We start from the raw sequence: 16734 nt of genomic DNA, 5'->3' as shown, positions 1-16734 counted from the left end.
CATTAATCTTTCTTAACCACCACAGTCAGGCCAAAAGCTCAAGACACCTAGTTTCTACTCATGTTTCTATCAGTGTCTTACTGACTTCAGATTCACATCACTGTACCAAGCGGGATATGATGATTTTTACCATAAGGTACAGGGAGGTTTAGAGATGTGACTGAGCTTTCACAGTTGGTGGGGTTCAAGTCAGGTTGAGTTCAGGTCATGAACTCAAATGCCATCAACAGCTTTGGCTTTTTGAGCATAAAAGTAGGGATAAAGGCACGATGTGAGTCTGATGGCCCCAAGGTAGAGGCCTAAGTGTGGCAAAAAGGTGAGTGTTGAGGGAGGTCTTGTCAAGACCATGCAAAGTTCTGAAGATTCCACTTAACTCCTGCTGACTCTACCCCTTCAACTAATTATTAGTAATTGGCATTTTAGAAACCAAGCTAATTACTAATAATACAGTTGTTCATGATCCCTGCCCAGGGGGAGCCACAGCCTGGGGAGGGAATGCAGAAGATACATACAGCTGAACAAATTTATAATTCTAAATCTATAGAGCTATCTAGACCCTTAAAAACTATTTATTGTATACTGGGAATCCTACTAGAAGCCATAACTGATGGCTTTGTTAATAGTTAACTGCAAAACTAAAAACATAATGGCAAGGCATCCAGCGATGATCATACAAGAGGTCATCAGAAAAAAATTACCCAACCATTTTCCATATTTACCTCCCAGGATTTGCTTTTCCAACCTTGTTGCTTACAATGGCCACCTTGGAATGTTTAATCCAGAAGACAAAGCACTACCAAAATTGACTCCCGTTTCAGAAACTATATCCACACACTAGCTAACCTGTGAGTACAAATAAGAATACTGGCTATGTCTGAAGCACATGCTAAGATTTAGCCACCACTAACTTTCATTGTTTATCAGAGCATAAATCTCATGAGGCCATCCAAATAAGAATACATTAAATAACCTGACAACTGCCTAAATGTCAGCTTAAATTTACAATAATACTCAATACTTGTTGCAAATTTCAAAGAGAGCAAACACCCTTCATTGCAATTCACAGAAATTTCTCGTCACAATGATTTTCTATCACTGTGTACAATCATAAATTTTCATAATACTATCAACACTTTAAAGCGATATGATATTTAATTTGAGAAACTTCTGTCCACAGGGGTGGAAAATTTCTCAAACTCATCATTCAAAGGTCTTTCTTTTCCCCTAGCAGACAAGAGGGAAACACAGGGTTTTGTTTTGTTTTTTCCTTTATCTGGCTTTGAAATAGCCTACTGGTCACATTAAGTTCTCCTAGAGGTAAGAGCTCCTCCCATTCCTCTAGTTTTCAACAATGTCTTAAAAGATATTAAAGCAAAAACAAGTGCAGGCCATGACAAATGCAAGCTGGAAATAGTATAGATGAAAGCAAAACTATTAGCAGTTATTTCCTTTCCCTCTTTCATGGATGGAGAAAGAGAAAGGAAAAAGTAAATTTCTGCATTTGGATTAGTTCTGGTGAGTTTAACCATCAAGCTTGATCCAATTAAATGAAACCTCTTCTGGTTAGCTTGAGTAACAGTTCAGAAATCATAAAATAAATTAGTTACTTTCCATATAAAGCAACGGAATGATCATTTGGGCATTAAATTGAGAAGGCTCCACTTATTCACTCTAAATAGGTTCAAATCCTGGTTAGCTTCAACTAATAGTTCAAAATCAGATTCAAGACAGGAGTTTCAGACATACCAATGACTACTGTACAAAATCTTTGAGGAAGGCCGTATATTAGTTTCCTAGCTACTAAGACAGGAATTCATGGCTCACAGTTTCAGAGGCTAGAAGGCTTGCTTCCTCCTGAGGTCGGTATCTTTTGGCTAGTCAGTAATCTTTGGGGTTCCTGCTTTTCTGTCACATGACAATGAACATGGCAATGTTTATCCTTTCTCCTCTGGGTTCCGTTGACCTTTGCCTTCTGGCTGCTCCTGTGGCTTTCCTTTTGGTGTCCAATTTATTGTGCCTATATTTCTTTCAGCCATATTGGATTAACATCCAGCCTCATTCAGTATGGATACCCTCAACCAAAAACATCTATAAGGATCCTATTTACAAATGGATTTGCACCCACAGGACTTGGGTTGGGACCTGAATGTGCCTTTTGTAATGGACATGATTCAATCCCCAACAGACAGCTTTTCTAGGAACTATTTGTAGTTAGAGAATCATTGCTTTAGATCAGAGGTGCTCCAACTTTAGCACACATCAGAATCATCTTGGGCTTGTTAAAACACAGATGACTGAACCAGAACCAGAGTTTTTAATCCCATAGGTCCGAAGAATTTGCATTTCTTACAGGTATCCCAGGTGATACTGATGCTGCTGATGTGGAGAATAACACTTTGAGAACCAATGTTTTGGATAGTATCTAAGAGTCTTAATCTAGTGTAATAAATTTTCAAATTCATTAAGTTATAGATGTGATTTACTTTAATTATCTTTTATAAGACAGTTCAGACACTCAAATATTCATTAGCATAAGAAACAATGACAGAGTAGTCAATATTTGTCTTAAGTTGGATCTGGTTTGAAATCCTTTTCAAATGCCATTTTGTGAATTATTTTAAGAAAGTGAATCATCATTTAGATAGCATACATCTTTGCAAATGCATGTATTCAAATATCAGAGATCAAAACTGGAAAACCATGTTATTTAGTAATTAACATCTAATCATAAATGGCATATTTATTATAAAGAAAACAATGAATTTCGATTGTCTGAGACAAGGAGTATAGTTGCTAGTACTTATGGCTGCCTGAATGATCATCTGTTCTCTTCTATAATGAAAAGAATGTTATAATTATTCAAATATGGTACTTGTGGAATAATCACTGTAACTCTTGAAGCTTACAAACTGTGACATTTACATTCTGAGTTAGTATTCAAATCAAGTCTTAAAGAAATAAATGAACTCTCTCCCAATCACTATGTCAGTATTTAAGAAGCTGCTTCTAGGCAAATTTTAGTGACTATTTACTACAATGCATGCTGTGTGGTTAGTTGTAGTTCAGAGAAGAATGACTCAAAGTAGCACAAATCCATGAAACACCCCATCAACACACCAGTGAACTTTTTAGTAAAACTGTTTTACAAACTTGATGTGTTTTGAATCGTATCTATTTTCACTTTAAGTAACGTAATTCCCATATTATGTTTAGATTCCCTACTATTCCCAAAGATATAGAAAATAAACTTTTAAGTAAAAACTGAACATTCTTATTATTTAAGAGGTAAGCCCCTCTAAATAAACTGTATCCTCTTGTTATTGGCTCTTTTTCACTTTTTACCTGTCTCAGTTGCTTTCCATAGCCTCTAACTGATGTTTCCAGTCAATTTCATGACTTCCATTCAGATTCAAGGCTTGTCTCACTAATATCTTTGGGTGTGGTCTCTACATGAGTAAACTTGGGAAATTTTGCTATTTGGAGATTGATTATAAAGAAAACTAAAAATACTAAAGAAAAGAGAATTATGAAAGGTTTATGGTCCTCATTTAGTTTTGACTTTGGCTTTAAGAACCTGATACACCTGTTATCACTTAGAAAAAACATCACTAAAGGAAAGCTAAGGAGGGAACCCAGAGAGGAGATGTATCTCCACAGACAATTCTGTTACAATGAATATGCAGTCCAGTGAACTGGCTTTTATAATGAATTTTATAAATGTGCACACACACATTTACTTGACTGCTCATTCTTTCATCATAATGGGATTGTTTCTCTAACTTACAGTGCTCTAAGTGCCTTATATCCCCTAAGCTCAAACCAGTATTTTCAAATGGATTTTTTAATGAAGATAATATTTTTTAAAATTTATGAATTGTTTTAACTGCTATGACTCTATATAAAATCAATAACAGTTTCTACTTGGTGCCAACCAAGATGGCGTTATAAGGACTGGATTTGCCCTCCTACCTGAAACAACTCCAAGTGGGACAAAATATATAACAGCCATGTTCAAGACACTGGGCATCATTCAACAAAGGACAGTGATCCCTGAGAAATGGGAAACAAAGTAAGCCCTACAATTGCTGCAGCTTATTGCCTGGAGAGAGTTGTCAGGCAGCACTCAGTGATTCCCTGAGCTAAACAGACGAAACTGAGTGTCTGATGACATCAAGTTTGCTAGAGTTCTCAGGGCAGAGCACCAGAGAGGAAAGAGCTGCCCAGAAAGAGAATCCCAGAGATTCCTCCTGGAGCTTTTAGCAGACCTTCCCAGTACATGTGTGGGAGAAACTACCTGAGGCTAGGGAAAGAAACATCTGAAAGGATTAGATGGAACAGAACTTGGAGCTCACACTGCCTGTTCCCACCAGCCGGACTGGGACACCTCATAATTCAAGGGGCATTGGGCAGAGGACTCAGAAGGGTCTTGCCTCAGAGTGGGGTTGTGGGAGGGGGGTAGCGGGATCCTAGACTAAACACAGCTCTGGTCCTGCCTAACAAATCTTAAACGTAAGACACAAAAGGATCAAACTGTTTCCAAGTAACTTCACTATATCCCAGAACAGACCTCAAGAATATTTCCAGGAATAAAAAAATAACCCACACCCAACAAAGTAAAATTCACAATGTCTGCATTACCAGGCATGCAAAGAAGCACAAAAATAAGGTACATAATGAAGAGAAAATCAATCAATCAAAACCAACCCAGAACTAAAATCAATTGAAAAATGCTTTCTATGGCAACAGAGACAACTGAGGGATTAATTTCAGACTAGACTCTCATGGGAGCACCTGCAACCAACTCATTTTTTCAGTGTAAAATTTTATCTTTTTTGAAAAACACTGAAATCCCTCAACAGAGCAAACCTACTAACCTACATAACATACACCATCTCTACACCATAAAAATTAAAGAATAAACAAAAAAGTGGCAGGTGGGATCAAAATGTCAAAACTTGGAAGAACTCCTTCAAAATACTGATGGCCACCATATGCTGGGGTCACTCACAATGGCAAGTGTTTCCTGAGAAAATTGCCCCTGTCCTCATCTGAGTGAAGTCGCCCACGCTATACATCAAGTCAAGCAAACAAGTGCAGATTGTTCCTCTTTCTGCAGAAAAATGCCTACTTAAGCACTATGCTGTGTCCGGGTTCATAGGTACTCAGGAATAAGCAATCTTATGATCATTCTCTTGTTCACTTTTCCTCTTCTAACAAACAGAATCAACCAAGATAAACTGTGTCCTTTTGTGTTTCACCTTTCCTCAAGATCAGTAGTTCTCAACCTCTAGCTTGTATCAGAATCCCCAAAGGGCTTGTTGAAATACAGATAAATGGGCCCCAACACCAGAGTTTCTGATGCAGTAAGTCTGGGGTGGTACCCGAGAATTTGAATTTCTAATAAGTTCCAAAGTGACGTTGATGCTGCTGATCTAGGGACCACACTTTGAGAACCAATGCACCAAGAAAATATGTAGAGTCTCTCACCTTTTGAACATGGACTTGAAGGAGGGAACCATGAATCAAAATCTTTAGTAATGCTGTACTCTTCAGAGGTTATCTCTGGTAACTCACAAGATGCCAGGAGCTCACTGGAAAAATATGCAAACCTTTCCATTTAAAAATAAAAGTTGCAGTGTCAAGCTGATTGTTCTCATCTCTTTGGATAATGTTCTCTCCCCCAACCCCATCCCTCCAATCCCTCATTCCCCCATCAAGTAAGGAGAAAAAGTAGGATGCCGTGTTTGAGGGGCTGAAATTGGTATAAAACTGGGATGTTGTGCTTGGATAAGAGTTTCTTTGTTACCTATATAATTATTGGTCCAAGATATAAGCATTTGAGAAGTTTGAGGTACCACACAGGCACTAGGCTCTCCCAAGGATTTCATGAATAAAATAAGATCTGTTGACTGCTGTCTTCTTTTAAATTAGTCCAGGAACAACAACTACCACATTTTATCAAATTTGGATTCATCAAACTATTATTTTATGCAGCACCAAGAAAGAAAAAAAAAGCTATAAACTGTGGTACAAACCATCAATTGTAAGATGCATCTTGATTTCCAAAATGATAAAATATGATCTTAGAATCAATAACACACAGTAACAAAAAAAAATGTACTCCCAACTTGGTAATATTTGGGACCATTTGTAATATGCTATCATTCTTCCTTAGAGAAGCCAACATACTGATTAATGTTTTAATGGTTATGGGGGCCTATATAATATCAAAAGAGGAAATTCTAGTAAATCTTTAGTTTTATAGAGACATAATTTTGAAATAATATAGGTTAAAGTTGCTTTTCTTATATTTAATTCTCCAAAGAGAAAACAGAAAATAACAAAATAATGAGCCAAAAAATGCATTTAAATCCCTTCTCCTAAATAGTTTTGAGAATATTTCTTTGTATCAGTGTGATAACAGAGTTTGGCTGAGGATAAGGAAGAACTCATTAGGATGAACTATAATGAAATTGCCATTTTTATAGGCCCAAAATGACTTCACATCAGCAATTTCATATACCTGCTATTTTCTCATGGTGGGAAGAATTCAAGCCAGATGATCCCTGATCAAGGAGGATGTTACAGAGTAATTTATGCAGGATTATGAGAAAGGTGGACTAAGTCAGCCCTAAGGTCTATTTAAACCATAAAGTCCATGAATTTGTGAATGTTTTATGCAGAGTCCTCTTTCAGGCTAAATCAGAAGAGGTACTTCTCTCTGCTTCTTTAACATGTGTTTACTCTCTCACACTGCTTTGCAACTATTTACTCATTTATCTCTGACTATAGGATACCTGAGGGAAAGTGATTTGGGCATAAAGGGGGTGGGTGACCACATAAGGTTGGAGAATTTATAGACACAAAAGATATAAAATGAAAAAATTAAAACTGGCTGCAGGAGATAATCATTGTTTTTCCTAACTATGGGCTGAGACCAAATACTTAAGTCTTACTTGAAGTATCTTTAATGATAGAATTTGGGCAAATGGCTGCAACTATAATTTTTATATTTATAAGGTTATTATTATAACTCTGTTCCTTGCCCTTTTAAGAGCTTTGTGGTGGGATTAACTAATTAATCTTTGTGAAGTACTTTGAGTTCCTTGGAGAAAAATACTACACGAAAACAAAGAACTAGTATACTGCCCATACGCATTATCACCATGTTATGACTACTAACTTCCCTCTTTATAAAACTGGATTTCTAAACACACATAACAAGCTGTAGTTAGTAAATTCAACACCATAAAACAAATGATTATGGGTTTTTTTTTTATTTAAATCATGCTGTTGGGGCTAATTTTGCCAATTTGAAGGTTATTCCTAAAAAACCAAAGCCTCATTTACACTGCTAACTAGCTCTTTAGTACATCCACAAATAGAACATATTACATTCCTATCATCTAACAACTTTCCCATTAGCTACAGTAAATGCTCTGCTCTTTCGTTACCCATCAGTTCCCCATAGAGTTATAGGTTATAAGTTTAATCATTTCATTTGCATATCCAGCCGAGGTAAATTAGAAAAAGTCACCACACTCATTACACTTTATTGCATTACAAACACAGATGTCTGTTTTTCTAGACCCACTTAACCTTGACCTAAAGAAAGAGATTAGAGTAATACAGTGAGCAAATATACACTGTTCATTTGGTTTCTCACATCTGAACTACATTCAATTTCCCAGGAAATAAGAGAATTTTAGTTTTTGAATTAACAGGGTAACCTTGAAAAAAATCACTATAATCATATACTGTTTTCCTTAGTTATAAGTCATTTATTAAAAGGCCTTTAAATATTATTTCTCTGGACAAATAGACATAAGCAAATTGTCTCTTGTGCTGGTTTGAAGCTGTTACATACCCTAGAAAAGGTCATGTTCTTTTGGTCCATTCCTGGGGGTGCAGACCTATTATGGTTAGGAACTTTTGATTAGATTCTTTCAAATGAGATGTCACCCATCCCATTCAAGGTGGTTTTTAATCCTTTTTACTGGAGTTCTTTATGAGGGATTAAGAGAAAAACACCCAGAGAGAGCCAGAGAGAGAAATGTCCAGAGAGATTGGAGAGAGAAAAACACCCACAGAAGCTGAAAGAGCCAGTGAAGCAAAACCTGAAAGCAACAAAACCCAAGAGAGAAGGACCAGCAGACACAGGCCATGTGCCTTCCCATGTGACAGAGGTGTCCCAGATGCCAGCAGCCTTTCTTCAGAGATGGTATCCTCTTCATAATGCCTGAATTTGGACATTTTCATGGCCTTAGAATTGTAAAATTGGAAGCTAATAAAACCCCTTTGTAAAAGCCAACCCATTTCTAGTATATTGCATTTCAGCAGTGATAGCAAACCATAACATCTCTGTATAGAGGAACTTTGCTACATTGAAAAAAATAATGCTTTTTTCAATAGTAAATAATATCCAACCACCACTGGCTTAGCGTTAAAGCCAGTGAATTCATCTCTCCAAATCATATACAAAAGGCCAAGGAATAGGCACCAACAGCTCTCTGGAGGCATTTGCCTTCATCGCTATGTGGTACGCTATGTCCCACCACTAGCACTCTTCCAACTCCCTTATATTGCCGCTAGAAGGTTGCTTCCTGGGACTGCAGCACTCATTACAACAAGACATACAAGTTTTACACACACCAGTGAAAGCACATGGTAAAGAAGGAAAGATCTTCTGTTTACTATGTGGCAAATCTTTGATTAGAGAGCATCATACCAAATACAACCTTATACACAATTAAATAAAGCACATTTGTATGTGTAACTTATTGGTAGCTGTAGTCAAAAATTCAATTCAAAACAAAACCTGGATGACGTCATCAACATGGTGAAGTAAAGAGCTACTGAAAACCTCTCCCCAGAGATTCAGCATAGAAAGGGGCAATCCTCACTTGTTCGGTACTCTGGAGGAAGGTATAAACTGCAGACGGATCCCATAAATGTTGAATCAAAGAAAGAGAAAAATATCAGGTAGGAAACTTCCATCCTAGACCAGCCAGTCCTCTTCCCTCCACCTCACTCAGTGCCACGCAACTTGGGAAGTACCCAGAGGCAGCAGAAGGGATCCTCCCCATCTCCGACTGTGGACACAGACTATAAAATCTCTCACAGCAGTGAGACAGATCCCCACCTATACCCAGAACCAAAGACCACAGGGACCCATGGCAGGACTTAAATCACAGGGGAGGGCAGAATACAAAAGGGCAGCAAGGAAGAGCTTCCAAAATGGAGGATCAGGGAGGGAACCACAAAATGTTCCCTAAGCAGCAGGTAGCCAGGTAGAAACTACCCAATATCAACTGTCTGGGGTGCTGGGGGACAAGGGAGGACATTTCAAGGCCCAGGTCAGTGAGGGATGAAGAGTCTGAGAAAACATGGACAGAGACTGTTTCCAGTCCGGGGCCCTGGTGCCCATCCCCCACTCTTGAGGAAAACAGTGTCTAGGGGCCCAAACCTTGCCTGGGGAGGTGCCTACAGACTGAGGCACCTGGAGGAATCCTCTGCCACAAGTGAAGTGGGGGACATGGCCCCAAATTGAGCAAGATTTGGGCCAGTGAAGTGAGGACACAGGAACCCCAGTTTCATCTCTGCCCAGTCAGATGCTGACAGGGCTCTAAGAAGCAAACAGCTTCTGAGGATGATTAAGTCACTGAGCAGTGCTATCTACTGGGGAGGCTGAAAGTGCAGGGGAACTGCCGGACTTTTCAGGGCCTCTCCAGACCCTATCTCAGGCCCATTGGAGCTGGTCTACATACCCTGTATGGGCACCCAGCCCTGTTTTGGTTGAGAAATACAGACAACCCAACCATCAAAGCAGTGCTTTAATACAAACCCAGGCAACAACTAAACCCTAGATAAGAGAGAGAAATTGACCTTCAGAATAGACCCATCAAGAAAATCAGATGACCAGATATCAGCAAAAAATCAAAAGGCACACTAAAACTCAAGAAGAAATGATACAGTTTAAGGAACAGATCAAAAAGCTGGAGGAGATACGGAATCTGAAACAACTAATAAAAAATGTGCAAACAAATATCCTGAATCCATTCAAAGAAACGAAGAAAAATGTGTATAAAGAGATAAAGGATATTAAGACACTAGAAGAGCATAAAGAAGAATTTGAAAGAATACATAGAAAAAATAACAGATATTAAGGAAATAAAGGATACTGTAGATGAAATGAAAAATATACTGGAGATGGACAACAGCAGATTTGAAGAGGCAGAAGACAGAAACAGCAAGCTAGAAGACAGACAACTGAATTTGAACAGACAAAAGAACAAATGGAGAAAACAATGGAAATTTTTGAGCAGGGTATCAGGGAAATGAATGACAACACAAAGCATAAAAATATAGGCACCATGGGTGTCACAGAAGGAGAAGAGAAGGGAAAGGGTCCAGGAAGAATATTCAAAGAAACAATGGATGAAAATTTCTCAATCCTTATGTTCTAGTTTACTATTGCTACCATTATGCAAAATACCAGAAATGGATTGGCCTTTATAAAGGGGGTTTATTTGGCTACAAATTTACAGTTCTAGACTGGCTGGTCTAGGATGGAAGCCTCATACCATCTCTGACTGGGGACACAGACTATAAAATCTCTCACAGCAGTGAGACAGAGCCCCACCTATACCCACAACCAAAGACCACAGGGACCCATGGCAGAACTTAAATCATAGGGGAGGGCATAATACAAAAGGGCAGCAAGGAAGAGCTTCCAAAATGGAGGATCAGGGAGGGAACCACAAAATATTCCCTAAAAGCAGCAAGTAGCCAGGCAGAAACTATCCAAATCAACTATCTAAGACTGAGGCAGCTGGGGGAATCTTCTGCCACAAGTGAAGTGGGGGACACGGCCCCATATTGATGCCAACTAAGGCATCAACAAGGGGATGCCTTCACTGAAGAATGGCCGATGGTGTGTAGAGTACCTCCAACAGCTGGGAAGGCACATGGCCAGCATCTGCTGGTCCTTTGCTCCCAGGCTGTGTTTCAAAATGGCTTTCTCCAAAATGTCTCTGGGCATCTCTCTTAGCTTCTCTCAGCTCTCTGCTTGGTTCTCTTGAGGCAAATTCTGGGCTTCATCTCTTAGCTTAGCATCCCCAACATCCTTCTGTCTGCATCTCCAAGCATCTCCAAGCATCAGCAAGCATCTGGATCTCTCCAAAAGTCTCTCTCAGCTGCTCTGAGCTCCTTCTGTCTGTGAGCTCTCTTATAGGACTCCAGTATTTAATTAAGACTCATTCTGATAGTCAGGGTTCACATCTCCATGGAAATAATTTAATCAAACATTTCCACCCTAATCAAGACTAATATGTCTATCCCCACAAGATTGCATTAAAAAACATGACTTTTTCTGGGGGGACACAATGTATCCAAACTGGCACACCTTATAAAAGACATAAACATACAAATCCAAGAAGTCCAACAAACTCCAAACAGAATAAATCTGAATAGACTCACTCTAAGACACATAGTAATCAGACTGTCAAATGCTAAGGAGAAGGAGAAAATTCTGAAAGTAGCAAGAGAAAAGCAATTCACCATATACAAGGGAAGCCAAATAAGACTAAGTGCTAATTTCTCATCAGACATCATGGAGGCAAGAAGACAGTGGCATGATATATTTAAGATACTTAAAGAGAAAAACTGCCAGCTAAGAATTTTCTATCCAGCAAAGCTGTCCTTCAAAAATGAGGGAGAGTTTAAAATATTCACAGATAAACAGAAGCTGAGAGAGTTCATTAATAAGAGATCTGCCCTAGAAGAACAACTAAAGGGAGTCCTGCCAGATGAAAAAAAGACAGGAAAAAGAGATCTAGGGGAGGGCACAGAATTAAATAATATTACTGAGGGTAATATAAAGGATAAAAAGAGAGAGAAAAATAGATTTGACATATAAGAACCAAAGGATAAGATGATTGAATCAAGAACTGACTTTACAGTAATAAATTTGAATGTTAGTGGATTAAACTCCCCAATCAAAAAACACAGATTGGTAGAATGTATTAGAAAATATGATCCCTCTATATGCTGTTTACAAGAGACTCATCTTAGACCCAAAGATGCAAATAGGTTGAAAGTGAAAGAATGGGAAAAAATACTCTCAGCAAGTAGTAACCAAAAGAAAGCTGGGGTAGCTATACTAGTATCAGACAAAATAGACTTTAAATGAAAAAAACTGTTATAAGAGATAAAGAAGGACACTGTGTAGTATTAAAAGGGACAATTCAATAAGAAGAAATAACAATCATAAATATCTATGCTCCTAATCAAGGTGTCCCAAAGTACATGAGGCAAACACTGGCAAAACTAAAGGGAGTAATAGACAACTCTACCATAATAGTGGGAGACTTCAACATACCAGTCTCTCCAATAGATAGAACAACTAAAGAGAGGATCAATAAAGAAACAGAAAACCTAAATATTATGATAAATGAACTAGACCTAACAGATATATATAGAACAATGCATCCCAAAACATCAGGATACAAATTCTTCTCAGGTGCTCATGCAACATTCTCAAGGATAGACCATATTTTGGGGCACAAAACATTTCTTAAAAAATTTTTTTAATATTGAAATTATACAAAATACTTTCTCTGATCATAGTGGAATGAAGCTGAAAATCAATCGCAAATGGAGAACCAGAAAATACACAAAAGTTTGGAGGTTAAACAACACACTCTTAAACAATCAGTGGGTCCAAGAAGAAATTGCAAGAGAAATCAATAAGTATCTTGAGACAAATGAAAATGAGAACACTACATATCAAAACTTATGGGATGCAGCAAAGGCAGTGCTGAGAGGGAAATTTATAGCACTACTAAATGCCTACATTAAAAAGGAAGAAAGAGCTAAAAATCAATGACCTAACTGAACAACTGGAGAAACTGGTGAAAGAACAACAAACTAATCCCAAAACAAGCAGAAGAAAAGAAATGAAGTTTAGAGCAGAAATTAATGAAATGTAGAATAAAAAAAATTAGAGAGAATAAAAATAAAAGTTGGTTCTTTGAGAAGATGAACAAGATTGACAGACCCTTAGCTAGACTCACAAAGTCAAAAAGAGAGAAGACCCAAATAAACAGAATCAGAAATGAGAGTAGGATAATTAACATGGATCCCGAAGAAATAAAAATAATCATAAGAAGACACTATGAACAACTATATGCCAACAAGCTAGACAATTTAGAGGAAATGGACAATTTCCTGGTAACACATGAACAACCTAGACTGATTCAAGAAGAAATAGAAGATCTCAACAAACCAATCACACGAGATCAAAACAGTCATTAAAAACCTCCCAACAAAGAAAAGAACAGGACCAGATGGCTTCACAAGTGAGTTTTACCAAGCATTCCAAGAAGAATTAGTAGCATTCCTGCTCAAATTCTTCCAAAAAATTTAGGAAGAGGGAAAACTACCTAACTCATTCTAAGCCAACATTACCCTAACACAACAGCCTGATAAATATACTACAAGAAAACTACAGACCAATCTCTCTAATGAATATAGATGCAAAAATCCTCTAAAAATACTTGCAAACTGAATCCAACAGCACATTAAAAGAATTATATACCATGACCAAGTGGGTTTTATTCCAGGTATGCACACAAGAAAATTCATTAATGTAATATACCACATTAACAAATAGAAAAGGAAAAACTACATGATTCTCTCGATTGATGCAGAAAAGACATTTGACAAAATCTAACATCCCCTCATGATAAAAACACATCAAAAGGCAAGAATCCAAGGAAACCTCCTCAACATGATAAAGATTACATATGAAAAACCCACAGCTAACATCATATTCAATGACAAAGACTGAAAGCTTTCCCTCTAAGATCGAGAACAAGACAAGGATGCCCACTGTCACCACTGCTATTCAACATTGTGCTAGAAGTTATAGACAGAGCAATTAGGCAAGAAAAAGAAAAAAAAAACATCCAAATTGGAAAGAAAGAAGTAAAACTCTCACTATATGCAGACGACATGATCCTATATTTAGAAAATCCAGAAAAAAAAACAGCAATGCTACTTGAGCTAATAATCAAGTTCAGCGAAATGGCAGGATACAAGATCAATATGCAAAAATCAATGGTGTTTGTATCACTAGAAATGAGTTATCTGAGGAGGTGATCAAGAAAAAAATTTCCATTTACAATAGTGTTCCCGTTTGCTAATGCTGCTGTTATGCAAAATACCAGAAGTGGATTGGCTTTTATAAAGGGGGTTTATTTGGTTACAAAGTTACAGTTGTATGGCCATGCAAATGTCCAAAGAAAGGCATCAACAGTAGGGTACCTTCACTGAAGAACACTGATGGCCTCTGGAAAACCTGTTAGCCAGAAAGGCATGTGGCTGGCATCTGCTTGCTCCTAGGTTGCATTTCAAAATGGCATTCTCCAAAATGTCTCTCTAAGCTGCAGCTGCTCTGAGGTCCTTCCATTTGTGAACTCTTTTATAGGGCTCCAGTGATTAAATCAAGATCCACACTGAATGGGCAGAGCCACACCTCCATGGAAACATCCAATCAAGAGGTCACACCCTAATCAAAAAGATTAATTAATCTACCCCCACAAGATTGCATCAAAGAATATGGCTTTCTGGGGGACATAATATATACAAACTGGCACAAAAGCAACTGAAAGAACCAAATATCTAGAACTAATCCTAATCAAGGATTTAAAGGACATGTACATAGAAAACTACAAAACATTGCTAAAAGAAATCAGAGAAGACCTGAATAAATGGAAAGACATTCTATGTTCATGGATTGGAAGGCTAAATGTCATTAAGACATCAATACTACCCAAATTGATCTACAGATTCAATGCAAAACCAATCAAAATTCTAATGAACTACTTTGCAGAATTGGAGAAGCTAATTATCAATTTTATTTGGAAGGGTAAGGGGCCTTGAATAGCTGAAAAATAGGGAAATCTTGAAAAGTAGAATGAAGTGGGAGGTATCATGCTTCCCGACTTTAAAGCATATTATAAAGACAGGGTGTTGGTCAAAACAGCATAGACATATAGATCAATGGAACTGAATTGAGAGCTCAGAAATAGACTCCAGTTGATTTTTGATAAGGCTCCAAGGCCACTCAACTGGGACAGAAAAGTATCTTCAATAAATGGTATTGGGAGAACTGGATATCCGTAATCAATAGAATGAAAAAGGACCCCTATCTCACACCCCATTCAAAACTGAACTCAAAATAAATCAAAGAGGAGGCGGGGCAAGATGGTGGAGTGGTGAGGTGTGGGTTTTAGTTACTCCTCCAGGGAAGTAGGTAGAATGCCAGGAACTGCATGGACCAGACACCGCAGAGCAATCTGACTTTTGGGCATACTTCATACAACACTCACAAATGCGTGGAACAGCTGAGATCAGCAAAATCTGTAAGTTCTAGTGGCCAGGGGACCTATTCCCCTCCCTGCCAGGCACAGTCCCGTGGGAGGAGGGGCCATCAGTGCTGGGAACCAGGAGGGAGAACTACAGTTGCAGCTCTGATTGAAAACTCAGACTTAGTTGATCAAAAACGCCAAACATAAATAGACTGAGACCAGACTAGAGAATCTGGGAGCAGTTAGCCCAGCCAAGAAGAGATAGGGCTAGCAAAAACAGCAAACAAAATAAAAATAAAAATAAAATAAAACAGAGACTTTTTGGAGTTCGGGTGAACATAACATGGAGAAGGGCAGGGCTCAAACAGAATCAGATGCATATGCAAATCCAGAGGGCAAGAACCCTTTTCTGAAGAGCCGGTTTCTCCACTTTCTTGATTGTTCCTTACTGGCCCTAAAATCCTTGACTCTGAGCATTTCAATAGCCCATTAGATCTGCAAGGAGGGCCCTTCTTTTTCTTTTTTTTTTTTTTATCTTTTTCCCTTTTTCTAAAACAATTACTCTAAGAAGCCCATTACAGAAAGCCTCAGAGACTTGCATTTTGGGCCCAGGCAACAGCAGAGCTAAAATAGCTCTGAGGGACAAAGCAATAAGGCTAGCGACTGACAAAATTTGCTAAACATCATAACTTCCCAAGAAAAGGGGGCCGTCCCCTTACAGCCATCTTCCTGGTGGCCTGGGAGCACTCCTGCCTTGCATCAGTGCCACAGCCCAGAGCTGCCCCAAACAACCCAGTGTGATGGGAAGTGTTTCCAGCAACACTCTCACATGCCAAAATATCTGGTGTGGACAATAGCCTTTCACGCACCCGCAGCTAATTGTCCCAGAGCTGGGAAAGTGGGGCTGTGTGAAAAGGGGAAAATTAACACGCCCCATACAGCCATCCTTTCAGCAGGCTGGGAATGCCCCTACACAGCCTTGCAGCCCAGAACTTTCCTTGTGGGATGGTGCTCACCTGTGACATAGCACAGTCTTCCCTCAGCAGAGGCCCTAAGAGGGAACAGCTTGGAAGAGTACCCACTAGCAAGTCCGAGGGACCATATGCCAATACCAAGGACTTGTGGGTCAGCAGCAGAGACAAACTGTGGTGACACTGAACTGAACGATTAGACTATTGCAACAGTTTTAAATCTCAAGGAACAGCTGGGAGATTTAATTATTAAAGCTGCACTCCCTCCCTAACCTCTCAGACACATCCCGTACATTCAGGGTGGGCAGCACCAACTACACATGCAAACTTGGTACACCAACTGGACCCCCACAAGACTCAGACCCCCACTCACCACAAAGACAAAGTTGGGG

Source organism: Choloepus didactylus, chromosome 22 (assembly GCF_015220235.1).
Source record: "Choloepus didactylus isolate mChoDid1 chromosome 22, mChoDid1.pri, whole genome shotgun sequence".
In the NCBI taxonomy this organism is placed as follows: Eukaryota; Metazoa; Chordata; class Mammalia; order Pilosa; family Megalonychidae; genus Choloepus; species Choloepus didactylus.
Note: the sequence above shows the minus strand (reverse complement) of the source record.